Here is a 27,834-nt window from a genome sequence, read left to right on the forward strand (position 1 = left end):
GGTGGGTAAATCCGAATCTGAAGATTCAAAAGAATCAGATCCTCAAGCGGATCCGAATCCTTAATGATCCTTTCAAATCTTATGACTCCGGAGTTACTAACTCCGACTGGATCGAGCGGCTCGCCTCGCTCGTGATCGCCGTCACGCTCACTCACACTGACTCGCTCCGTCCGCCTGCTTTCGCTCTCGCTCGGCTCGGATCGGATCGGCAGGGCTACTTACGAAACTCGAAGTTCGTATCGTACGTCCTCTCGCTCTCGTATAAATAGTATAAGTGTCAAGAGGGACCGCACGACACGAACTTCAATTTGGAGTTTCATAGTAGCCCTGCGGATCGGATCTTGGATTGGATTAGAGGTGGGTAAATCCGGATCTGAAGATTCAAAAGAGTCAGATCCTCAAGCGGATCCGAATCCTTAATGACTCCTTTCAAATTTAATTGACCTCCGGAGTTTACTAACTCCGACGGATCGAGCGCTCGCCTCGCTCGTGATCGCCGTCACGCTCACTCACACTGACTCGCTCCGTCGCGCCTGCTTTCGCTCTCGCTCGCTCGGATCGGATCGGCAGGGCTACTACGAAACTCGAAGTTCGTATCGTACCGTCCCTCTCGCTCTCGTATTAAAATAGTATAAGTGTCAGAGGGACCGCACGACACAAACTTCGATTTTGGAGTTTTCGTAGTAGCCCTGCGGATCGGATCTTGGACTTGGATCTATTAATCTATGTTTGGTTGGGTCGGTTCGGTTCGTAGTAGCCCTGCGGATCGATCTGGACTTGGATCTTATTATCTATGTTTTTGTTGGTCGGTTCGGTCGGTACTCGGACTTGGGAATAACGAACAAATCTTTCCCTCTCCACGAATCTGTACTTCAGTCAGTCAGCGGGTGGGGGCAGCCGCAGTACCGTACCGACTGTCGTGAGCTCCGACTCACGAAAGAGGTAAACGCTTTATCTATGGTTATCTTGTCTATGAATATTGTCTGTGGTTAGGAACCGTTTAATTTAAATGTCAAAGTTTTTCTCACAAGCACTAATATTCAGTTTTGTTAGTTGAAAAGTAATAACGTCTGTAATAGCAGCTGGTGAAGCAGCTGCAATTTCCTAAGAGCTAAGTATCTAGCATAGTTTGTTCCTTGCTAAATTTCATCTTTTACTTCATGCGTACTTGTATGCGCTTTACTTCGGAGCTATCAAGCTACTACGGGATTGGTTATTCCGAACGCTAAGATAAACTTTGTGTGCTTAGCATTGCCAAGCACGCTTATGAATACCCTGTTTAAATGAAAGGTTTCCCTGTTTTCTCGAGAATTCTAGGTCGATTAAGTCCCATACTGAACGCGCCGGAACTGGTCAGTTACTTGGAACTGGGTTCGAGTTCGCGGCTTATGCGTGGCGTACGTTATTGCAGGCAATGTTCTATGTGCAGCGATATACGGTAAATTCGCCTTATGGGACAGAAAGGCAGCCAGGTGAAGGCTGGAGGGTCGCCAGGTGACGGCAAAAGAATGGTGCTTGGAGTTATGGTTTAGCACACAAAGCTACAAAGGCACTGTTTAAAGTAATCTGTACACCAACTTTCAGTATCGGTCAGGTTGCTGACCACCTAAAGTGTAAGGAACGAATTATGTCAAGGCATTGTTGCCATGGATGTGGCTCTCTAGTCAGAGAGTCATGTGTTGTATTACTTCCACAGGAGGTGACGGGAGCATAGAGATCTAAAGACCAAACATTAGCGAAGCAGATGTAGTACGATGTCTTGAGAGTTCAAGAGCTTACTTTGAGCCATACATATGGCATGATAACTGCGCGGGAATAATATATAAAGGTATGAACTTGCACTTGTTATAACCAGCAATTTGCCTTTCAAACAATCATATAGAAATCTGAGTTACATCCCTTCCCATATGTGCGGCGCCGGTCTTCGTGTCAGCTGACCGAGATGATGTAGGTCGGGGCGCGTGGATCGGCGTCACCACAAAATTTGGTGGAGAAGCTGGATAAGGACCTAGGGATTGATAGAATAAAGAGAAAATATTTAATTATTGCTGTGTAACAGAGCAAGTTCAATACCCGTAACGCCATCTATCGAAATTTAAAGGAACTAAAGTTTATTCATAATTTCTAAACAAAGATAATATTTTAAATTGTATGGACATCAGACCCTTTACATTTGACATGGTCGAATTGCATTTGCAAAGGGAAATTGCCAAAATTCAAAATATTTAAACTCGTAGCTTCATCGAAAGAAATCTTAATTATAACGTCTACTATTATGCAATAATACATATTTTAAGATATCATCTTGATGGATGTGGTGCTGTGAGAAATACTTATTTTAGGTTAATAAAGTTTGTAAACTAATTTATAAAATTCCAATCAGAATTGACGGATTTCGGAATTGGCCGATACCGGAAATGCGCCATTAGTAATTAATAGGAAAGGACTTTTTTAAAATTATGCTGTACTATATTTTACTGGATGTAGTGATAAGTGAATAATTGACACGCAATTAATTCATGTATTATTTAAAAAATGATATTTATTTAATTAAGTACATACAAGGTGAAATACGGAAGTATTTTCTCAGTTCGTGAAAATTCCTGTTGACATACAAGGACGCCATTATTTACGCCATTTTTTTACTGTGTCTTGTGGTGTGTGGAGCTCAAGTGCTAATTGAAAATTTATTTGGTAAGTTATATTCACTAATTGTGTCGGAAAGTATATTAAATCAACCGTAAATTGTTCGATGGATACCATATTGTGTGGATTTCGTGTAATTCAACTGATGTACGGAGGAAATTGGAGTTTTAAAAGTGAACCGAAGGGACGCCGACATTCACGTGTTTTTTCATGTCGGAAAGTTTGCGAGATGACTTTGTTTCAGTTTTATCGTGGGAAAACCGTTACAATCGTCAATAAATGACGAAATATGTGATGATGCTCGTTCAATTACGTCTTTTAGCGTTAAGGAGTACATATGATTTCGTCAATTTCAAATTTATTTAGTTAAGTAGGTATTGTGGTCTTGGATGGAAATAATGAGAAATCGTCTCGAGTACGAAAAGACGCCTATTCGTTTATGCTGTTTAGCATTTATGCTGATAATTGAGTAGTTTCTTCGGTGACCGAGAGATTCCCTATAATTGTAATTAATTGTTAGTAACACAGCTTATTTATGTATAGGAATCGAACTTAGGCGGTTCGTTTTACAAAACGACCCCGCAGGCAGAGGGGCCTTAGTAGCTGTTGCGGCGCCCGGAAAATTGTAAGCCGCGACGCTGCGCTGTGTGTGAGCCGTAGCGGACGGCCGAGTTTGCATTTTACGTTCAACTTATTAAAGTTGTATTAACAAGGTATGTTCTTTTTACTAATAACTGTTAATTTGTGATCGTGTTATTAAAGATGCCTTATTAATTTTTATGCTTCATTTGTGAGCAACTAATAATCTCAATGGAAAGATAATTTATTTTGGAAAAGTTAAAAGTTTAATTCATTTGGAAATTTATAATTTATTAATGCTAAAATATGCCAACTTTTATGAGTTGATCTAATATATTTTGAGAAATATTTAGTGAAAATATCGAATTTATTTGACCATATTTATTAATGTTCAATTTTAATGTAAATATGTGGACAGGGCTTCTAAGAAGGGTGTGTGCACTACAGACACGACTATATATTATTAAATTAGTTCTATTGAAATTGAACTAGGAGTTTGGTAGTGCCATTTGCAAAGTTAAATTATTATTATTATTATTATTTTTTGTCAAATTTTGGTTGTAATATTTTATGTCAATGCGATTAAATTTATAAGGCATTAGCCTTCAATATTTATGATGATGACTGGTCAGGTTAATTTTATTTAATTATTTTTTGACATATGTTACTTACGGATAGCGAAGGTATCATTTCTTTTGAAAATCCATTCACAGATTGGAACCTCTTACACAAAATGGATAATATATTACTCAATAGGCTATCTACTATAGCTAGCAATATTGATATGCTTGCTCAATCTGAAATATGTAGCAATATTCAAAACCTCGAAGAAGCAAAGATTCATGCTGCTAAATTGAAATCCATGTTAACTCGATTTGAGACTGAATTACTACAATACTTCAACCTGTGTAATGAACCTGATGCTGACGAAATATCAAATCTAACTACAATACAGCTCAAAGGAGAAGAAGTGTTAGCAGGAATGACTGCCAACATCAACATTAAATCTGACACTAGTGCTACCCGGACTGTGACTTCTGATAGAAGACTTAGCAAACTACCTGAGCTTAGTATACCTACCTTCAGTGGGAATCTACTAGAATGGCACCAATTTTGGGATCAATTTCATTCATGTATTGACCAGAGAAACCTGTCTGATGTCGACAAGTTGATGTACTTGAAGGCATCACTCAGAGGCGAGGCTAAAAAGACTATTGAGGGTTTGGATACTACCAACAAGAATTACGGAATCGCGATATCTACTTTAAAGGAGAGATATGGCAAAGATGATCTAATTATTGACGCTCATTATTCCACATTATACAAAATCAAAAGGGCAGAAAGAATTGAAGATTGTCGGAAGACATTAGATGAAATAGAGAGACATATTAGAGTTCTTCATTCGCTGGGAGAGGATATTAGTCATAATCATCTCAGATTTATGATAATGGAGAAATTTCCAGAGGACATTATATATGAGATTAAAATGAAAGTAAAGGCCGAATCAATTGAGGACTTAAGAAAACAGCTAGCAGTTATTATTACTGCACGAGAAGATGCCAGTAGAATCTTCTCTGAACAATCATTGAAAGAAAGTACTCAGTATACAGCGGAGACATTACATGTGAATAATGTATCAAATAATGGTCACAGACAATTCATGAATGCAAGACATAATAATCAGAAATTTAACAGGAGTAAACGAACATTTCAATGCCACAGCTCAGTGAATTCCAACTTCAACAAGGACAGTAGACCTCATAAAAGGAGATACGAACCAGAAAATGATAGAAGACATTTTGATAACAAAAGGAGCAAGTATAGCTGTTTCTTTTGCCAAGGACAACACTATAACGATAGATGTAAGCAAGTCAAAACCTTAGAAGAGAGAAACAAAAACTTAACAACCGATGCTTTAAATGTTTTCGCCTAAACCATTTTGCCAAGCAGTGCAAGGAAAGGAAATTAAAATGTCCACATTGCGGACAATTTGACTCGCACAATCGAGCCATATGCCCTGAATTGTTCAAAAGGGAAGATTCTTCCAAGAGTACAACGGTGATGTATGCGAGTAATAATGCCAGAGGGTTCACCTTTTTGCAGACAGCTATCACAATGGTCGGAAGTGATACTAAGTCGATGAAATGTCGTATACTACTTGATTCGGGAAGTCAAAGAAGTTACATCACTCAGCAAGTATTCGAAGAACTTGGCTTGAAGATCGAAGAAGAAAACCAACTCACCGTATTTACCTTTGGGGCTAAAGAACCACGTAGGATAGAAAGCCCGTTGGTTAAACTAACAGTTGAATTAGTACAACCTAAAGATGTACAGACAGTATACGCTAATGTCGTTCCTTCCATCTCTCAAGGTATAACACATCCTGGATATTTGTTGGACAGTTGCAACCTCAACAGACAACTCACTTTTGCTGATGATGGCTCTTTGTTGAATCGTGTCGACATGCTTATCGGAAATGATTATTATTATTCTTTAATGTCGACAGGGAAAATACAAGTTTCTGACAACTTATTCCTTGTGGAATCTAAACTTGGGTGGATACTCTCCGGCACAACACAAGTGAAGTCAGCTGATGAGTTGACAGTGAATACTTATTTCCAATCAAGCTTTGAAACCAGATGCGATGAACCAGATCTACCTTTGGATAATGGTAATCTAAATCTCCTTTGGGACTTAGAGTCCATTGGCATTACTGATTCTCCAAAGATTAATAGAGACGAGGAAGCCATCAACAATTTCAATGAAACTACAGAATTCAAGAATGATAGGTACTACGTCTCCTGGCCATGGAATGAATACCCACCTAATCTAGAATCTAATTTCGGTTTGGCATTTGGCCGGTTGATAGGCTTATTAAAGCGAATAGATTTATCAACTTTAAACACATATGACAAATTATCAAAGATCAACAGAATAAAGGTATTATAGAAATTGTCCCTGAAAAGGATCTGAAGATATCAAGTCACCCTGTACATTACCTTCCACACCATGGTGTATGCCAGCCAGGAAAGAGCTTAAGAATAGTTTACGACGCTTCAGCCTGCACCAAGGGTAACAAAAGCCTCAATCAGTTCTTGTATTGTGGACCTATGATGCTTGAAGATCTCACGGGATTGTTAATAAAATTTCGCTGTCATTTAATAGGTATAACAGCTGATGTCGAGAAAGCGTTTCTTCAGATCGGACTGAATGATAAGGATCGAGATGTTACTAGATTTGTATGGTTGAAGGATATAACTAAAGCAGCCACTGATGACAACTTACTGCATTTGAGATTTACTAGAGTTCCATTCGGGATTATATCTAGTCCTTTTTGCTAAATGCTACAATTAAACACCATTTATCACTCTCAGAAAAGGAAAATATAAGAGTTCTAACTGATGATATCTATGTCGATAATTTAGTAACGGGAACCAGTACTCCTCAAGAAGCTTTGGAATTATATAAAGACTCTAAAAATACCTTCAATCAAATTTCCATGAATCTGAGACAGTGGAGCTCAAACTCAAAAGAGATGATGGAGAACGTTCAAGATGCTTGTCCAGACAGAATAGTGAAATTACTTGGACTAGACTGGAATCTAAACGACGACACGTTGCAGCTAAGAACCAAGAAGGTTGATAATGCTAACACCAAAAGAGGCATTCTGAAAACAGTGGCATCCGTTTACGACCCTTGCGGTTTTTCAGTACCAGTTATGTTACCAGCTAAATTATTTTTACAGGACTTGTGGAAGTTGAAAATTAAGTGGGACAAACCATTAACCAAAGAGTTAGTTGACAAATGGAAGGAAATTCAAGAAGATATTTACAGAACAAAAGAGATATCCCTATCGAGATGCTTCATAAAATCAATGAAACAAAGAAACTGTCAGATTCACTGTTTCACAGATGCGTCAAAAAAGGCCTATGCAGCGGCAGTCTATATCGTATCTGGAAACTCTATAAGCTTTGCAATAGGCAAATCAAGACTTGTACCAATCAAAGACCAAGCTGACTTGAAAATCCCACGTCTAGAACTACTTGGAGTGTTAATAGGCAGTCGCCTTATACAGTATCTGCTTAGATTTATCAAAATTAACGTTACTCGGCAATTCTTGTGGACAGACAGCCAGATTGTCATTGACTGGTACAACTCACATAAGCTATTGACACCATTTGTTTCAAGACGGATAGAGGAGATTAAGAACAACAAAAACCTAACTGTCAGATACGTGCCGTCTGATCTAAATCCGGCTGATGTTGCCACCAGACCGAATGGCTCCAAGGAAGATCAAGCTAGATGGTTAGCTGGACCGAGCTTTCTATTACAGAAACCGAGTGAGTGGCCAGCTAACACGGTAAGGATGGTAGACACTTCGCTTGTGGCCGCGGAGGGTCCTGCGGATATAGATCATTCGGTTACTGCATCTTCAGAGTTAGACATGAATCAGTTGAATGTTTCAGCATCACCGGATACTGGATTAGAAACAGTCAAGGACACAAATAATACTAAAGGATTTGACAAAATTACCATCGGACCTGAGAATGAAAATCATAGTACTACCAATATTAAAAACTCTATCCTAGAAGAAATTAAGGTTTTACAGTCCGAACATTTCACCAAAGAAGTCAAGGGAATCGAGACAAATTTGAGTCGTAATCTACAGCTGTTTAAAGATGATCAAGGTTTACTACGCTGTAAGGGAAGGATGAGAAATACTAATTGGTCCTTTGATAAAAAATATCCTGTTCTTATACCTAGAAATTCTAGATTCACTGAGAAGATCATAAAGGACGTACATGAGAAGAACTATCACGTGGGAGCCAATCATACACTCAGTTTGATCCGGGAGGTATATTGGATTCCTCAGGGTAAAAGTCAGGTACAGAAGGTTATAAGAAAATGTCAAAGATGTGTTAAGCATGGTGGCGGACCTTATCGCTTACCACCTACACCTGCACTTCCACCCGAACGTGTCAACTTTAGTATGCCGTTTACCTTTACAGGAGTAGATTATTTAGGACCTCTGATCGTTAAAACTGAAAACGGTAACAGCAAGCGATGGATATGTCTATTTACATGTTTAGCCGTAAGAGCTATTCATCTGGAAGTAGTTCAAGATCTCACAGCTGAGGAAGGACTTCTAGCACTAAGGAGGTTGATAGCGACAAGAGGAATACCATCACTCATCACATCGGATAATGCTTCATACTTCAAGTTACTGGCAGAAATATTATCTAAATCCTATTGTGTTGAAAACAAGATCCAATGGAGATTTATACCTGAACTAGCCCCATGGCATGGAGGATATTACGAACGTTTAGTGGCTATGGTAAAACATTGCATGAAACGATCACTGCAAAAACACTTACTTAGAGACTCCCAGCTGTCAACAGTTGTCAAAGAAGTGGAAGCTGTACTTAATACACGACCACTTACATGTGTAGACTCCGAGATAGAACATGTACTGAAACCGGCAGACTTTTTAAATCTTGGTAGATGTATCACTATGGAAACGTCGCAGGAGCACGCATTAGTAGAAGGTACCACGACCAAGAAAGACCTAGTAACGGCGTGGAGACGAGCTCGTATACTGCTTGAAGAATTTAAAGAGATGTTTTGTAACCGGTATTTGGCAAGTTTACGTGAAAGGTATAATAATTCTCATAAGGATCCTCGCGTGACATCAAAGGTGAATCCGAAAGAGGGTCACGTCGTTCAAATAAAGGGTGACAAAAATCGCGAAGGATGGAAAGTGGGGAAAATCATCTCTCTCGTTAAGGGACCTGATGGACTTTATGCAGAGTAGCGAAGGTGAAAGTAGGTGATAAGGTGTTCACACGATCCATTGCTCATTTGTACCCTTTAGAAATAGACGTCACCGATCAGCCACATAACATTCTTCAAGACACGGAAACTTCAAACAGACTCGAAGCTCAAGATGAAACCAACGGAGAATCAATCAGTATTCCAGCTACTGTGATTAATGACAGGATTGAAGTAGACAAATTCAGATCTCAGTTAACACCCACTGAACACACTAGGGTAGAAACGATTCCTAACATGGATACGAATATGGATGTGACCGATAGACGTTTGGATATCACAGATAACATGGATACGAATATGGATGTGACCGATAAACGTTTGGATATGACAGATGACATGGATATAAGTTATGATTGTGCCTTGAGTAATGACCTGGACATGAGCGACGGAGAGCAGTCGACGGAGGTGGAACAGGATAAGAAACGCCGAGCTGCAGTTCGAGCCCTGGAGAAGATCAGGGAGTGGACTCGCGACTTGATGACGTCACTCTAACTAGCTTCCTCGTCGGGAGTGTCGTGAGCTCCGACTCACGAAAGAGGTAAACGCTTTATCTATGGTTATCTTGTCTATGAATATTGTCTGTGGTTAGGAACCGTTTAATTTAAATGTCAAAGTTTTTCTCACAAGCACTAATATTCAGTTTTGTTAGTTGAAAAGTAATAACGTCTGTAATAGCAGCTGGTGAAGCAGCTGCAATTTCCTAAGAGCTAAGTATCTAGCATAGTTTGTTCCTTGCTAAATTTCATCTTTTACTTCATGCGTACTTGTATGCGCTTTACTTCGGAGCTATCAAGCTACTACGGGTTTAGTTATTCCGAACGCTAAGATAAACTTTGTGTGCTTAGCATTGCCAAGCACGCTTATGAATACCCTGTTTAAATGAAAGGTTTCCCTGTTTTCTCGAGAATTCTAGGTCGATTAAGTCCCATACTGAACGCGCCGGAACTGGTCAGTTACTTGGAACTGGGTTCGAGTTCGCGGCTTATGCGTGGCGTACGTTATTGCAGGCAATGTTCTATGTGCAGCGATATACGGTAAATTCGCCTTATGGGACAGAAAGGCAGCCAGGTGAAGGCTGGAGGGTCGCCAGGTGACGGCAAAAGAATGGTGCTTGGAGTTATGGTTTAGCACACAAAGCTACAAAGGCACTGTTTAAAGTAATCTGTACACCAACTTTCAGTATCGGTCAGGTTGCTGACCACCTAAAGTGTAAGGAACGAATTATGTCAAGGCATTGTTGCCATGGACATGTGGCTCTCTAGTCAGAGAGTCATGTGTTGTATTACTTCCACAGGAGGTGACGGGAGCTTAGAGATCTAAAGACCAAACATTAGCGAAGCAGATGTAGTACGATGTCTTGAGAGTTCAAGAGCTTACTTTGAGCCATACATATGGCATGATAACTGCGCGGGAATAATATATAAAGGTATGAACTTGCACTTGTTATAACCAGCAATTTGCCTTTCAAACAATCATATAGAAATCTGAGTTACATCCCTTCCCATATGTGCGGCGCCGGTCTTCGTGTCAGCTGACCGAGATGATGTAGGTCGGGGCGCGTGGATCGGCGTCACCACACCGACACCGACCGACCGAACGAGCCGGAGCGGATCGGCCATAGATAAATTAATAATCGCTCGAAAGAACCGGAGTCAATAAAGGAGTCGGATTCAATAAGCGGATTCGGTACCGACACCGGAGCTGGATCTAGTGAGTCAGATCACTTCGCGGAGTTGAGATTACCCATGTCTAACTGGATCTTATTATCTATGTTTGGTTGGTCGGTTCGGTTCGGTTCGTAGTAGCCCTGCGGAGCGGATCTTGACTTGGATCTTATTATCTATGTTTGGTTGGTCGGTTCGGTTCGGTACTCGACTTGGACCAACGAACGAATCTTTCTCTCTCACGAATCTGTACTTCAGTTCAGTCAGCGGGTGGGGCACCGCATTACCGTACCGACACCGACCGACCGAACCGAGCCGGGGCGGATCGGCCATAGATAAAATAATAATCGCTCGAAAGAACCGGAGTCAATAAAGGAGTCGGATTCAATAAGCGGATTCGGTACCGACACCGGAGCTGGATCTAGTGAGTCAGATCACTTCGCGGAGTTGAGATTACCCATGTCTAGTGCGAGCCGAGCGAGCGTAGCGAGCGTGCCGCGGCAGCGGCCGGCGAAGCGCCAGGACCAAATTAAGTTATTTTCTACTAAATTTATTAATATTCGGTGTACACGAAAAACATGATCAATCGTGCGAATCGATTGCTTGCTGTCAAAAGTGTGCTCCGATTATTAGGTCGTACAAAATCAGGTTGTCCAATAGCACCTTGAACATTATCGGTACAAGGTGATAAAGCTCGACCCGTATTTCAAGTGACATGTGATTGAATTATCAGGTCGTACAAAATCGGTCGAGCATTGTCCAGGTCGTACAATAACTACACCCGAGGGTGGTGACGCTAACCGTGGTTATAATTGTTATTTTATTTCTTCATGAAATATTTGCTCTTGTTTTACATTTGATTTAATTAAACTGTGCCTTAATTAAAACTCTTATTCTCGATACACTACATCAGCAAACCTTTGTCTCTTCGGCACGCGTACGTAAGTAACCAGGTCAAATTTCAGATAATTACTAAAATAACTCCGTGTCCTCAGTCACTGATGCCTAGGAGTTTGTTCCACCAGGAAAAGCATGTTCGGAAATTAAAGTTCAGGAAACTCCTGACATTTTTTACAGACGCAAGCACTAGAAGAGGTTGGAAGGTTATTTAGCAGTTTTACAACAGACCGGCCTCTGTTATTTGTCTGGCACAGCCAGAGACCGTCTCTCGTAATTCTGCTGCTCTCTGCTCGGCGGCGGTCGGGGTCGACGTCCGCGAAGGTGTACACATAATGATGGGTGAAATCCAACTGTTGTAGCGCATTGGATTTTGACTGCCATCGTTATTTGTGGACTGTCTTGACTGCTTGTGGGGTAGATTTTTTAAATAAGGTTGCTGTGAAGATGTTCCAGTCTGGCCAACGCGACAACAGTGTCATAAGTAGCTGTGCATTTCTTTTACGTATTGTCACCGTACCATACTTGCTCAACAAAAAATTGTTGTAGAATGACAAGGTATAGAAGTGTATTGCTATTTTTGATGCTTGCTTTACAGCACCTAGTAATAACTAGTACAAATTGAAGCTTTTCAAGGGAGTTCAGTTTAGTTGGGCATGGCTACCGAGTGCTCCTTAAACTGTCTTGATAAAGCACAAATTGGATTAAGTTTTGCTGGGTGCTGTAGCCTAATGATAGATTATAAAACAGATAATTCTATCTAGGGACACCAATAGATGCCTAGTTTAACTAAATGCTGAATACCTATTTTCCAACTCCCAAAAATACGAAAATTCTCGGAAAATTAATATTTTTGCTTTATGTCATGCTTAATGAAAATACAGTTTTAGCCATAGATTAAGAATATACAATCAACAAGGTCAGCCTTGATCTGTAACTACTATGGAGCGTAGGCAGTAGGCAGTACTAAGCACTAGCAGCTGTATGCAGTGCCAGTTTTAGCTCTTCCAGCACCCAGGGCGAGATTTCCACAGCACCCTCAACTTTTGGGAATTTTCTAGAAGGTATAGGCTTCAGGCGCCCCTTTGAATCCCGTGCCCTGGGCGGTCGCCCAAGTATATTTTTTACTGCGGTTGCCTGCCTTCAATGCACGCCCCAGTGTGTCCTATAAGGGTCTAGTGACACTCATTAATTAAAGTTTAGTTTATTTTCCTCGTACCGACATGTAAAGACAAAGGTCAATTTGTTCTATAGTCTCTGTTACTTGCAAGCCAATCTAATGCTAATCTAATTGTTAATATATTCAAAATCTTTGATTTTAACAATGAGTTGGGAAATAAAATTCATAAAAGCAAAAGGTGAGTGTACATGTTATTTCCATAGAAATTCAAAATTATTGCCTGGCATCTACTTTTCATTGCATCTTTGTTTTTCTAAACATGTTGGTATTGTTTTTGTAAATGTTTCTCCTTGTCATGTCCGGATAATTTTACTTTGATAAAATGATTGTTTTTGAATCACTAGAAATACTATGTATACTGACTTTCAGCCAAGGGAAGCAGCTAATTATGAGACATCCTTCGTCCTCCGATATTTGATAAATTTACTTTGATTTGATTACAGCTATCTTTATCTAGTATCCTGGATTTTTGTCTAGCAATAAACTTGTTTTAGGATCTATTCCATCACTCAGTGATAAGTTTCTGATATTTTATGTGGTAAGGTAATTAATTTGTGTGTAAAGCTAGAAACACACTGACGCCGGATTCGGGGCTTTGCGGTGCCGGTACCGGTTGTAATATTCGAGCTAACTTGAAAGAGCGCGCCGCCCCGCACCGCCCCGCCACCGCTCTCTCTGTGTGTTTCAAGCTTTAAATACCAGGTACTTATCACAGAATGGTTACATTTGGCTAGTGTTTCAACACTGGATATTTGTTACCAGATATTATCTGTGTCAGGCAAGAGAAAATCACAGGTGTGGTTAATATGTGACACTGAATGAATAGCAATCATGTATGGTAAGACAATTTGTGTCCTTATAGCAAATTTCATGAGGACATGAATTATCAGGCTAGCGCATACTTGATCATACATTAACCACAACCTAAAACGCGCAATTCGAAAGTATACTTTGAGTTTTAATAATTAAAATTTCATAACAAGCTTAATTACTGTTGTTTTCAAAATTGTCCGTTACATGGTTTAAGTTTATATTAAACAGTTTGAATTTACAGGGTTCAGGACTGAAGAAACGCAGATCCGTCAATCAGAAATCGTGTTTCTGCAGTTACCGCAACCTTTAAAAACAAGTCAATTTATTTATCAAAAATGATTTCTTAGCTAAGTGTTTAGTAAAACCCCTATTTTTAGGTTTAAAAGATGTGTGACGAAGCTCCTCCATCCAAGAAGTCAAAACCTAATGAGGAGCCCGAACCCAATTTTGCTGATGACCTGGACCCCGAAGCGGAGAGCTTCCAAGTCAGCGATCAGTTCCACAACTTTGTGAGGCCTGAAGAGCTCGAGAAGCTGAGAGAGTTCACTGTCTTGGATGAGGTCAAGTCCAACGATGAGGATAGTGGCGATGAAGATACCGATGATGATGATGGTATGGAGACAGTAGTTAATCATAGTAGGTAACCTGTGGGCAGGGTCGGCCTTAGCTGTCTAGAGGCCCAAGGCGAGTCATGCCTTTAGCACTTTTAGATACGACAAGCGACAAAATGACAGGTCGTGTTTGTTTGACTTAGAATACCCATACTCACTCCTATGAGATAAGTCTGTGAAAGTTAATATGTTGATTCCTTTAGATCGATAAAAATAGGTATTCAAATTAACTGGTTAAGTTGAGCTAGCGCACGTGGCATCCTGTAGTACAGTCGTAGTACAGTCGTCATCAGATTTTTTTATTTATTTTTCCTAAACATTAAGATAAGATAGATAGATAGGGGATAAGTCCGCCTTTGTATTTGTATATTAATTTGATAGTAAAATTCTAGAAACCATGTGGAGACAACTTGCGCATTAAAAAATGCCAGATAAGAGAACAATATAGAATTTTGTGATCACTGTTCACTGTTAAGGTTAATCGCCGCATAAAACACTATCAAAATTATAATTATACTTCAACTGGCCAAAGAAACAGAAATAGCAAAATTAGATATTGTCTACATCCACCATGTTCGAATGCTACAAATTGAATAATCATTGAATATCATAATACCTTATTCACTAATACCCCTAATTTTCAAATTACCATGGGCTCATATTACCTAAAATGACATATTCTCGAAATACCTGAAGATTGAAATGCACAATTCATTCAAATACCAAATGACAGAAATGACAAAATATTAAAACAACTCAAACCGAAAATGCCTAATTTTTTTTCATGGTTGGTGTTTGTTGATTATTGACTTTTAGTATATAGTTCCTGTTCAATGTACAAATTTAGGTATTTTAACTTTTGGTTGTTTTAAGCATATGTTGTTTTGCCATGAAATGTTTTTGAAGTTTAGGTATTATGAGACTAAGGTATTTTGAAATTCAGCCATATTAAGATTCCGGTGTTATAAGAAAACAAAATTAGGCATTCTGCAATTTAGGTATTTTGAGACCAAGGAGTTTTGAGATCTGGGAATATTGATAAGAAGTTATAAGCCCTAAGCTCCGAAATGTCTGGTGGCGACTGTACCTGGTGCCTCGGGCAGCCGCTCTGGTCGCCCCCCAAGAGCGTTTATACCTGTTGAGCTGGCAATGTTGCATTTTTGTTAGTTTTTCTCGATTATTCCATAAAAATTGAATACAAATATATCTTCACTTCCTCATTTACGTGTCTGATATATTTTCATAATCTAACTGATAAACGGTTCCCCACAATGTTTACTTAATTTGGCTGGTAGCTACATGTGACTAAATTTAAGGTAACCAAAATTATATAAAATAAAATGTTTTTTTTTTTTTAAATTACTAATTATATGTAAGCATGCTAGTCTGTAAAGTATGTGTTGCATAGGCCATGTTATCCAAAATAAATGGTTTTGTTACCATTAATTTAAATTGTAATTTAAAGTCGAATGCAATAGCGAATCTATTTGCAGGCAAGTCGGAAGGTATTCCGGAGGATGAGATAGAGAAAATGCTGGAAGAAGATCTTCCAGAGGACTTCAAGGTTGCCCCCAAACCCAAGGAGAAACCGTACATCACCAGGCAGAAGACAGTCTTAGAAGGTATACTGGCTTTTCTTATGTTAAGTTATTACTCTAAACTTAAAGAATTATTTACTAAAATACTTATTTTATATTTCCTCCTGCGGTGAGTCAAATTTTTTGTGTCCTATATAAAGGACGCTGGGCGTGTCTCGTTGATACGCCGTTTCCTGTTGTTTTTTACTCGACTGCTGTGTTGTTTGCTTATTTTTTTAATCACAAGACTTTTTTTCCATTTTAGTTTTTTCGACGCAGTCGGTTTTTTTCATATTCTAGGATAGTAACTTTCGTACTCTTAACAAACTCGTAACGCCCAAGATATTTTTAGGACATTTGTAATGACGAGCACGCTGGTGCTAATTTAAGGCATCTATACCAGTGGCCTAGAACTTTGAATTATGCTCTTATTTTAGGTACTCGAGACGACATTTGATTAGTTGCATTAGCGATCCCTTCAAATAGCGAACCTACTGTGTTAAAAATAAAGTTGTGATAATACTTGTGATAAAAAATAAAAAATATACTGTCTTGCCGGATTCTTCTCAACAGAGGTTTTTTCCGAACCGGTGGTAGATTTTTTTTGGCATTCATAAGTGCTTGTTATAGCCTAAATTGAATAAAGATATTTCGACTTTGACTTTGATTTTGAAATGTACGTACACGTTCACCAGTTGAATTGTATGTACACGTTGTAGTCCTAACAATAGGACGTCGTGCTTTACGAGGATATATTTGTATTCCAGAGAAGGGAGTGAACCAGTTTGAAGTGCTCCCGCTGGACTGGATGCTGGTGCGCCACTACAGCGGCATGCCGGTGTACATGCACCGCGGGACGCGCGTCTGCACGCTCGCCAAGCCTTACTCCTTGGGGAAAGGGAACACCCGGGTACGGGTAACTCACGCCCACGCCACCGGGATCCTTTCGACTGCCATCATTTTATAAGTCATAATGTAATGTTTTTCATAATACGGTATTTGACAACTCCTGATTTTGCCATATCTTAATATTATTATGAAAATATAGATATACAGATAGTGTTTAGCGAAGAGAAAATTTAAATCGGTTGAAAATTGGATTTATAGTGATTTTTTGAAAAATCTATTTACGTGTCTATTTCTCAAACGCTTTTCTCTATGCAGCAAGTATGGCGGTACTGGCGTGTGACGTCACATGTCAGTATGTCTTTCCCTGTCTAGTCTTGAATTTCAAACCTTTATAACTTTGTTATTTGCAAAGGTAGCTTAAAAATTGTTTTTCTATTCGATAACAGGCATTGTGTAGTTTTAATTTATAAAACGTATACAAAATAGTCAAATACCGTATTATTGTTAGTCATTTTTTCCCCGCTGAAACCGTACATCCTACTTCCTACTTTTATATTATAAATTATGTAAAAGTTTGTGTGTGTATGTTTGTTACTCCTTCACGCTAAAACGGCTGCCCCTCCCTAAACCTAAACCATTGTGCAATACAGTTACGCGCAGCTTGTATGTGTACGGCTCAAGCAAATTTCGAGATATGATTGAAAGAATGAGCAAGCCCATCCGTTTGTTTGTGACGCGTACAAGGTGTACGTACAGTCAAAGAAACTGAAACGCGTACAGTCGAGTTCATAAACTTGTGAGCAAAAATTTGATCAAAAATATCTGAACACGACTCTATTGTTAACGGCGTAGAAGCGTGTTCAGATGTTTTTGGTCGAATTTTTGCTCACTATGAACTGGACTGTACTTTTTCTCCCCATTTTTGGAATTTTTATGGCTTTCGAAATGTAGAGAGATTTATTTCTTTATTTCAGCGTCACGACATTCCTATCAGTGCTATTCCCTGTCTCGCGTACCGCCGAGCTTTAGAAGAAGAAGAAAAACAGAAAGTAATGGACGAAAGAATCAAAGAGCAGATAGAAAATGGTACCTGGTCTAACAGCTCGGAGAATGCCGGCGAAAATATACCTCCGCTCGCTAATAGTAGTCAGAATAATGGAAATAATAGTCAAGTCAATGTTAAAGTAGCAAACAATAGTCAGGAAGATACAAGTGAAAGTGGCCAAGAAACTAAATTTAGTGAAGGGAATAATGAAAAAACAAAAGAATTAGGCAATGAAATTAACATGCAGGATGAAATTAGAGAGGTTAAATCTAGATGCCCCTTCAGAGCTAAGGAACGTTTAGACAAAGCGGATAAAGATGAAACTGCTGAAAAAGACGATATTGATAATGGAAACGCTAAATGTCTAAGTAATGGTTGTGCTGAAGAAAATAACGTTAGTGAAAACAATAAGAATATTGGAGAAGTACCGGTTATTGATGTTATTGAATACAATAAGAATATTGGAGAAGTACTGGTTAATGATGTTAGTGAAACGATAATTCTAAGGTTGGTGAAGAAATCCTTTTAATAGGCAACCTGTGGTGTTACCGGGAGGTATAGTGATGCCTCCCCGCGAGTGGAAACTGTAAACACCAGCTGGAAGACCCAGCAGTTGACGCACGACCAAGTAAATGACTATTGCAAGAGGCTCTTCAAGTTCAAAACTGTCAATATCATGCATTTCAAGTAAGTATTCGTTAAATTTAAATTTCAGCAAATTGCTCATTTAGGTACACAGCGGGCAACAAGAAAATTGTGAAATTTTAGCGATAAGGGTGGGTTACTTTGGCCCTATAGGGTTAATTCGGTTGAGATTGGTTTTTGGAATCTTTTTGTATTTTTTATTTCAATTCCAAATTTTTACTTTTACGGTCATCCCGTAAAACCGAAATTGAAAATACTGAATAGTTTGAGGGCTACGGCATAGATGTCGCTGGCGTCGCTGCTTAAGTGACTAAGTAAGAAACACAAGCTGAGATATGAGTGCATAGGGAAATTCGTGTCGGTACGTTGACCATCAGTGGTGTAGCGGTATAGCACGCGGTACGGATTACCTGGGTTCGATTCCAGTGATGGTCTTATTTTTCTGTTTTTTCTGTGCATCTATGTTTCAGTTTGTATTTTCAATTTTAATTCGGTTGAGTTTATTTATTTATTAAAGCATCAAACAGTCACATAGTTAAACATTGCATTTAAGACATCATAAGGTATAGACCTGGAGTGCCATAACAGTAATTAATAATACATCGGTAAACAAGAATGCGATAGTTAGTGGTATGCATTTGAAGTAGATACAGGTAATAGTAATCCTTATACACTGAAGAAACATTTTCGTATTGAAATTATGACTGATTGCCATATTTTTTTTTTTTTTATTTATTTTGGCTCTTGTATTTGTGATTTTCTTATGCGTCAAAGTTACCCTGTATTTGGGTCAAAGTACCCTGACCTTGTGTGTATAGATTGTGTTTTTTTAAATAATTTATTTTGTTGTGTAGGCGGTGGGCGGATCGTCGCAAGTACGCCAAGGCGCGTAAGACTCTGCAGTACCCCACTTTGCCAGAAGGCACTAAACTTATTACTATCCCCGCCCAACCTGCCTCCGGCCCAGATAATGGTAAGAACATTTAGAACACAGAGTACAGTTGACAATAGAATAAACTGGATAAGGTCGTCTTTTAACTGAATGATATCGTAAGTTCCAAGTCCCACCCCCGATTATTGTGATCCGGTATCTCTTTTGAAATAGCAGTAGACCAAATAAAAAAATATATAGAAACTTCTTTGTTTGAGGACACCTGTTTGCCTTGGTCTTAGACGAAGATTTTACTTTATGCACTAGATCATAAAAAGTCATTTTATGTCGAAATAAAAAAATATTGTCTAGTGGGAATTGTATTGTTTACAACGTTCAAGCACACCAGAGATGTGCGAGGATTGTATTTTTCATGAACCAATAGAAACGCTTCATTTACATATGCTCGCTCCGCTCAGCTGTTTCCACTAGAGCTGCGCTGCGCGTGGATAGGTAAATGAAGCGTTTCTATTGGGTCATGACAAACATTCTCTAAACGCATGCTCGCTAATCTCTGGCGGAAACGCGGCCTAAGCGAACGCAAAAACAGCGAATTCGGTCGAGCAGCACCTTAATCATAAAATAAGCCTATTTGGGCGGGGGCCAGTTGTAATATTTTTTCGTCGAAGATATACGACCGAAGTTCACCGGCTTTTACATTTCCGTCCGACATTTTCGGCGGATATTCAAGAAAATATTGTTGAACCCCGAATTAAAAAATAACTTAATTTTATTTTAGAAAATCAAGTTTGCTAGCACCGTTTTCTTTATTGCCTGCGTAAAAGAAAGTTTGTTTCACACTCAATTGTACAGGAGGCAAGGCGAGCAAGCGCGACTGGGTCATGAACATGAACGGAAGAAGCTACCTCTCTGTGTTCCACGAGTACGTGCGCCGAGCGCTGCAGAAACAACCGGTCTACGAGTTCAAGCAATTAGGTGAGCTATTTGAGTGATTCCTAAGCTGTTCTTAAATGTATTGTTCTACATTGTACTGTATCACTCTTTATAGGTACATACTGTTGTGTTCGGGACTGGACGAATGATACAACGCTGCTTGATACGAACTGACGTTTATTCATCATGACAGCTAACTTATACCCAGTGGACGCAGCCACTGTATACGTAACATTTCTCCCCGTTTTACTTGGGAACATGCCTGATAGGTCGTTAAGTATTAATACAATAAAATTGCTTATAATTTACTTTGGGAATTGGACGCAACAGTATTCCGGACATTCCACTCTAGGAATCTCGCTAGAACTCTTTGCTGTAACTGCTCCTCATTATCACTATTGGAGGCCTCATGAAATTCGTCATCTTGAGTTGCTGAGTCTTCTGTGATCGGAGTACTAGCCGCTTGGGCGCTCTGGTTAACTTCACCCTCTTCCTCCCCGTGAGCTCGCGGCCGCGGCGCTGGAGCCTCGCTGGCGGGCGTGGGCGTGGTGGCTGCAGGATCCTCCTCCGGTACATCGAAGATAAGATTGTCGGAATAATTGTTTCCGTTGTTGTCCATCCCTTTATATAGTAGCAATTGGTTCACATGTTTTTTAAGTTGTAATAGTGTAAGATAGTCCTTAACTAAGTATACAGTTTTTCCTATTTTTTTAACAATCACTCCCCTGTTCCAAGTATAGTTTTTGTTGCCACTATTTTTTTTAAACATGACATTGTCACCTGGTTGGAACGAAGGTCGTATTTTTCCCCCAAACGCTTTACTCTGTAAACACTGTTTACGATGCACGACTTTAGTGAGAGTATCGGGTGAGGACGGCGACGGTGGCGCATTTAATAAATCCCAGCGCGAACGTAGCTTGCGGCCGAATACGATCTGGGCCGGAGAAGTTCCTGTAGTTACGTGTACCGAATTTCTATAGTCAAAAAGATATTTAAGCAGGTTTTCATCGGCTTCTTTCTGATTATTGCTAATCATTAAGCAAGACCGGATCCCTTTTTTGGCCACTTTAACGTAGGACTCCGCTTGGCCATTGCTTGGCGCATGATACGCGGGGGATGTCACGTGCGAAATCCCGTTTGCTAAGCAAAAAAGACGGAATTCTTCGGACAAAAAGCATGTGGCGTTATCACTTACCAGCGTGTGAACTAAACCAAACCGTGACATAAATTCGTATAATTTTAAAATAACAGTATACGATGACGTAGAACTCACCCTATATACTTCTACCCATTTCGAAAATGCATCTACAATTACTAAATAAGATTGATTATTTATGGGGCCCAGAAAATCAAGGTGCACTCTATAAAAACTTTGCGGAGGGTATGGCCACACAGCAAGCGGAACGCGCGCTGGAGACGGTCTGAGTTGCATACAAATTCCGCAACCACCTATCATCGTTTCGATAGTTTTGTCTATGCCAGGAAACCATAACCTACCCTAGCCTCTGCCTTACACTTTACTACTCCTAAATGCGACTTATGTAATTCTGATAAAATTCTTGTTCTTAGTTTTTCTGGTATTAGAATTTTATGTCCTCGCATCACCACTCCATTTTCATATGCCAATTCATTTTTACATAATAAATATGGATGCATATTTTCATCCGATATTTTTTTTGGCCAGCCATTAACTATATACTTAATAACTTTACTCAACAGTAGATCTTTGCTCGTTTCTTCGCGTAATTCCTTCAGTGTAACCGGTAGACTAGCGTCAACAACGAAGCTTAAATAAGAAGCACGATCTTCAATAAACGCGGGCGCTCCGCTGTCAGTGCGGCCCGACCCGGCGCCGGCTGAGTCATCATTGTTTACGCTCGCCCGGGACAGGTAATCGGCACTGTTTTCTGCGCCACGTATATATTCGATCTTGTAGTTATAACCACTTAAAAACATGGCATAGCGTTGTAATCTGTTAGCGGACACTTCTGGGATGCCACGATAAGGGCCAAAGATAGTCGTTAGGGGCTTATGGTCCGTGCGTAGTACGAACGGTATCGCTCTGCCATAGAGGTACTGATGAAATCGACGCACGCCAAATATTATCGCTGTCGCCTCTCTTTGCAACTGCGAATAATTTTTTTCAGCATTATTTAACGTGCGCGATGCATAAGACACTGGTTGCTCTAGACCGTCATCGCCAATTTGTGACAGTATAGCCCCTAATCCACTTGGGGAGGCGTCCACGGTCAAAATTATTGTTGCATCGGCATTAAAATGCGTTAGAAGTTGATCTGAGGCTAAGTGTTTCTTAATTGCGTGGAATGCTTCGTTATGTTCTGCGTCCCAGCGCCATTTACAACCTTTTTTTAATAAATTATATAAGGGGCTAAGTATCGAGGATGCCCCAGGCACGAAATTCCTGTAATAGTTAACAAGTCCTAAAAACGATTGTAACTTGTTGACATTGTTTGGCACTGGCGCATCCAAGATAGCACTCACTTTTGAGGGTGACTTTTTCAACCCATCTTTGTTTATTAGGTAACCTAGGTATTCCACTTCATCCTTAAAAAACTCGCACTTAGTTTTTTGCAGTGTTAACCCTGCCTCTTGCAGTTTGCGTAAAACCGCATTCAGTCTATCTAAATGCTCAGATTTATCGCGACCGGTTACCAAAACGTCATCTAGCATACACAAACGCCTTCCATGCCCGCTAGCAGCCCCTCCATAACACGCTGAAATATAGCGGGTGCGCTAGCCAACCCGTAAACTAGCCGGGTATACATAAAGAGCCCTCTATGCGTATTTATACACGTAAGTTTTTGTGAGTCGTCATCTAAAACACATTGGGCATAGGCCTGGGAAAGGTCCAACTTCGAGAACTGTTGACCGCCATGCAATTTAGCGAACAGCTCATGCGCAGTAGGCAAGGGGTAATGGTCAATGATCAGCTGTTTGTTAATAGTCACCGAGTAATCGGCACACAGGCGCAGCGAGCCATCGCGCTTTAACACTGGCACAATCGGCGAGGCATAAGATGAGTGCTCAACCGGTTTTAAAATGCCTATGCGCACGAGTCGATCTAACTCCTTATCGATTTTACCGCGCAGAGCAAAAGCTACTGGTCGGGCCTTAAAAAAAATCGGTCTAGCGTCTTTAACTAAATTTAGTTTCACCTTATGTTTATTAAAGGTTCCTAAAACATCCGAAAATACAAGGGGATATTTTTTATACAACTGGTCCATAACGTTAACTGATTGCTCGCAGAAGTTCACAGGTATCATTTCCAGCTTATAAAGCGATATAAAATCCCTGCCTAATAACGGAACAGCGCCGCCTCGAATTACATACACATTGATTGTGTTAGTTTTGCCCGCATACGTAAATGGTAGCCGCGCGACCCCTAAACAATGAATGCTATCCCCCGTATACGATAGCAAACGCTTACTCGTTCCAGACAACGCCACATCCTTAAAATATTGCAAATACGTTTGATCTGGAATCGCAGTGACAGCCGATCCGCTATCGACTTGGAACTTTATTTGCACCCCGCGGACATGAACTAACTCTGTCATTGGCTCGCCTGTCAATGAGCGAATATTAAAACACTCACCATCATCGCCGTTCTCACCCGAAAATCTTCTCCTATGTAGTTTAACTTTTTGCACATGCGGCGTAAATGACCTTTAACGTGACACTTCTTACACTTATGGTTGGCAAACCGGCACTTGTCTGCGGTATGATTATTAAAACCACACACAGAACACAAACTTTAACACCACGCTGATTACTCGACGCGATCTTGAACAGCTGATCGGCGCGCGCCGGGCCCTGGCTGGCGACTGCGGTCGCTCCGGCGCGTGCGCATCGTACGCTTTCTGCAATTTCTACCGCTTTTGTCAAAGTTAAATCAGACGGATTCTGAGCGAACAATTTTTCTCGCTCCGCTCCTGGAAGCATTCCATCACGAAATGATCTCTTAATGCCTCTTCAACGTTTAGAAATCCGCATTGTGCCGTTAGGCCGCGAAGTCTTGCTGCCCATTGAGTATAGCTTTCTCCTTCATTTTGCACAGCAGAATAAAATTTGTATCTCTCGTTAAAACCACATGTTTTTGGTGTAAAGTGGGAGTCGAGTAGATTACAAATATCTTCAAATGGCACAATTTGAAGATCCTTAGGCAATGCCAAGTCTGCTGCAAGCTTGTACGTGGCATCACTGAGTGCGCTCAGCAAGATCGCTCGTCGCTTAGTTCCCGAATTGTCTTTTGCACTGTCAATTTCGTTCGCGATAAACCATTGTGTTAATCGGGCTTTATACACTTTCCACGTTTGCAAATTGTGGTCGAAACTTGACAAAACTCCAATTTGAGACATGATAATCACAATTTTTTTTTTTTATTTATTTACGCGTAGGGTAGATCGTCGCCAATGTTGTGTTCGGGACTGGACGAATGATACAACGCTGCTTGATACGAACTCACGTTTATTCATCATGACAGCTAACTTATACCAGTGGACGCAGCCACTGTATACGTAACACATACTTAATAGTTATTTGTGTCACAAGGGAGCAAAATGGTGTATTTACGGCGAGGACGTACATTGAATCCAGAATGTAGCGAAGGATTCTACAATAGAATCCTGAGCGTAGCGAGGGATTCTAAAGTAGAATCCTGAGCGTAATGAGGGATTCAAGTGTTAACGCCCAAGATGAAAATAGTTTTGCTCCCGAGTGGCTCATACAACTTTTCACACCGAGCATTAAGAAACTAGAAAAAAAACTAAATATTATTAAAGAACAACCAGCATAGAAAATAGCGTGGCTTTACAATTATTATCTTCAAAAATTGGCATTTGCAATAAAACACTTAGAAAAGCCTTGAACAGAAAAGTTGTAAGTACTTTGCTCCCTCTCGTCAGGGAGGAAGAGTTACTTTTCTGAAGGAGAGGTGTGAAAAACGATTTGTTAGATCATTTTCCCAAAATTTATTTCGTAGTCCCAAAATTTTCATTCGCTTTTTTCCCCGAATGCTTTTTTACTGAATCTTATTAGCATAATCGCGTTTTTCCCAATTTTAATTGACACAGAAGCAGTGTTGACTGAGTTCCGCTGACGCGTGGACTTTTGTGTGGTTTGGCCCTTCGGGCCGATGCAAAATTTAACATAACCTAAACCTACCTATCGTCACTACTTTAAAAAAAACTCGTAACTAAAAATAGATAATTTTTCTAAGTAGACTTTATGAACATCATCAGGTTCAATTTTGTTGACATATTGATTTTAGATACGAGATTTTTTCAAAGAAGTGACGCTATGTTGCTGTGTCGATTAAAATAAGATTCAGTAAAAAATCATATTGGGAAAAAAACAGTCGAGCAAAATGCGTACAGAAATTTTGCTACTAGTAATAACGATTTTGGGAAAGTGATGTAACCGTCCGGACTACCGATCATGATAATGCCTAATGTTAATTAGTCATACAAAAGTCTGCAAGCATGTAATGTTTCGTGTATGTTTTGTAGAGAACGCGTCGTCCCCGTACCAGGCGACGGTGTACATCGGCGGTATGCAGTACGGGTCGGGCCGCGGCTCCAGCAAGCGGCAGGCCAAGTCGGCCGCCGCGCGCGCCTCCATACACATCCTCATACCGGAGATGCGCGCCGAGCTCGACGCGCCGCAGCCCGAGCCTGACTTCACGGTACAGTCGCCCCACTAGAGCCGCGCGCCTCCATACACATCCTCATACCGGAGATGCGCGCCGAGCTCGACGCGCCGCAGCCGAGCCTGACTTTACGGTACACGCGTCAATTTAACTTGCAAGATTTGACTACAGACAGACATACAGACAGCCAGGCAAACAGACAACGGGACAGGTGAAACTAAATAAAAGCTTGTAAAAAAAGTCGTTAAGTCGGCACGAGCTAAATAAGGTTCAGAAACTATGCAGTAAATGATTAAAATACCATTAGAAGAGTTTTTGTTGTGTATGGGCTTGATTGGTTAAATTTAGTGACTGATTTTTTTTATTTTACTCTACTAATTCTTCAATGAAATCATCGAGACTACCATGTAATTATTGAGAATTCTGAATGGAATAAGTATATATTGTACACGTACACGGCTGGCTTTCCGTTTGAGCTGACAAGAGAAGAAACCACGGATTGGTTCGAAACAAGTCACGTAAACGTAAACCGCAACTATTAATTCTTGAGTGAATCGTGTACCCTATTTCGACATGTCTCCGTCTCACGGTGGTCACGAGTATTTGGGTTTTTTCACAAAAAAGTGTACCTATTCTTTTTTTTTTCAATTTTGGAAAAAATATTGTTTTTCCTACTCAGAATCAAAAGCACAATCGATTCCGATTAAAAATGACCATTCTGTGACGTTTTTTTCATACATTCGGCATGGGCGTCACAAAACTGAAATATGTTTTGAAAGAAAAGGTACACGTTTTTTTTGAAAACGCTCATTTATCAAAAGGCACATACCACCACCATCTTGCTCGCTAATCCTGCCGTGAAGCAGCAGTGCTTGCACTGTTGTGTCTCGGCGTGGAGAATAAGACAGCCGGTGAAATTACTGGCACTTGAGGTATCCCGTCTTAGGCCTCTAGGTTGGCAACGCATCTGCGATCCCCCTGGTGTTGCAGGTGTCTATGGGGGGACTCACTTGCTCGTTTGGCATCCAGGGCTTACGTCGATGGTCTGTGTCCGCAGTTCTTCGACTACGTGGGTATAGAGGACCCGCGCATCACGGAGTTCTGCGCGGCGACGTGCGAGCCGTCCCCGCACGCCATCCTGCGCACGTGCCTGCTGCGCAACTTCGGCGCGCAGGACCGACACATACACACTGAGGTAGCCGTGCGCACGCGCACCATTTGTTGCATCGTTTCCTAATCGTTATTACGTAGTAGCAAAATTTCCATTACCTTTTTTTATTCCCGAATGCTTTTTTCCCAGTGTGCTTTTTTTACTAAATATTATTTTCACTTATTTTAATCCAGACAAAGTGTTGACTGAGCTCCGTTTACGCGGAGCTCCTACTTTTGTGTGGTTTTGACCCTTCGGGCCAATCCTTACAACATAACCTAAATCTCCATATTGAATCATGTACCAGGATAGAGCCTTTGTGTTGTTGTGGTGTTAAATGTCATTCTATACATATGTAAATGCGAAAATAACTGTGTCCATCTGTTTTTCACATTTTCACAACTAAAACGCTGGACCGATTGAGAGAAAATTTGGTGTAAAAGATATTAGGATAAATAGGATATTAAACAAAAATAAAACCCGCAAAACGTAGAGACATGGCTGCATGGGCCAGATTCTTTTGCCCTTTTAAAAAATATAAAATATAAAAAATTTGAATGCCGTCCACAGATGAAGAAGCTAGAGTACCAGAAGATCGAGCTGACGATGCGCGTGGGGCGGCACTCCGCCACCGTCGTCTGCAAGAACAAGAAGGCCGCCAAGCAGCGAGCCAGCCAGGCCATCCTACAGGTAACAAAACTGGCAACACCAAGCAGTGAGCCAGCCAGGCATCCTACAGGTAACAAGCTGGCAACACCAAGCAGCGAGCCAGCCAGGCCATCCTACAGGTAACAAAACTGGCAACACCAAGCAGTGAGCAGCCAGGCCATCCTACAGGTAACAAAGCTGGCAACAC

General features: G+C 40.4%; 1 pseudogene; it reads left to right on the forward strand.

Annotated features, from left to right (window-relative positions):
• The first annotated feature begins 13,703 nt into the window (after positions 1-13,703).
• LOC141431524 (microprocessor complex subunit DGCR8-like) overlaps positions 13,704-27,834 on the forward strand; it is a 17,111-nt pseudogene continuing 2,980 nt past the window's right edge.

This window comes from Choristoneura fumiferana, chromosome 9, assembly GCF_025370935.1.
Source record: "Choristoneura fumiferana chromosome 9, NRCan_CFum_1, whole genome shotgun sequence".
Taxonomy (NCBI): domain Eukaryota; kingdom Metazoa; phylum Arthropoda; class Insecta; order Lepidoptera; family Tortricidae; genus Choristoneura; species Choristoneura fumiferana.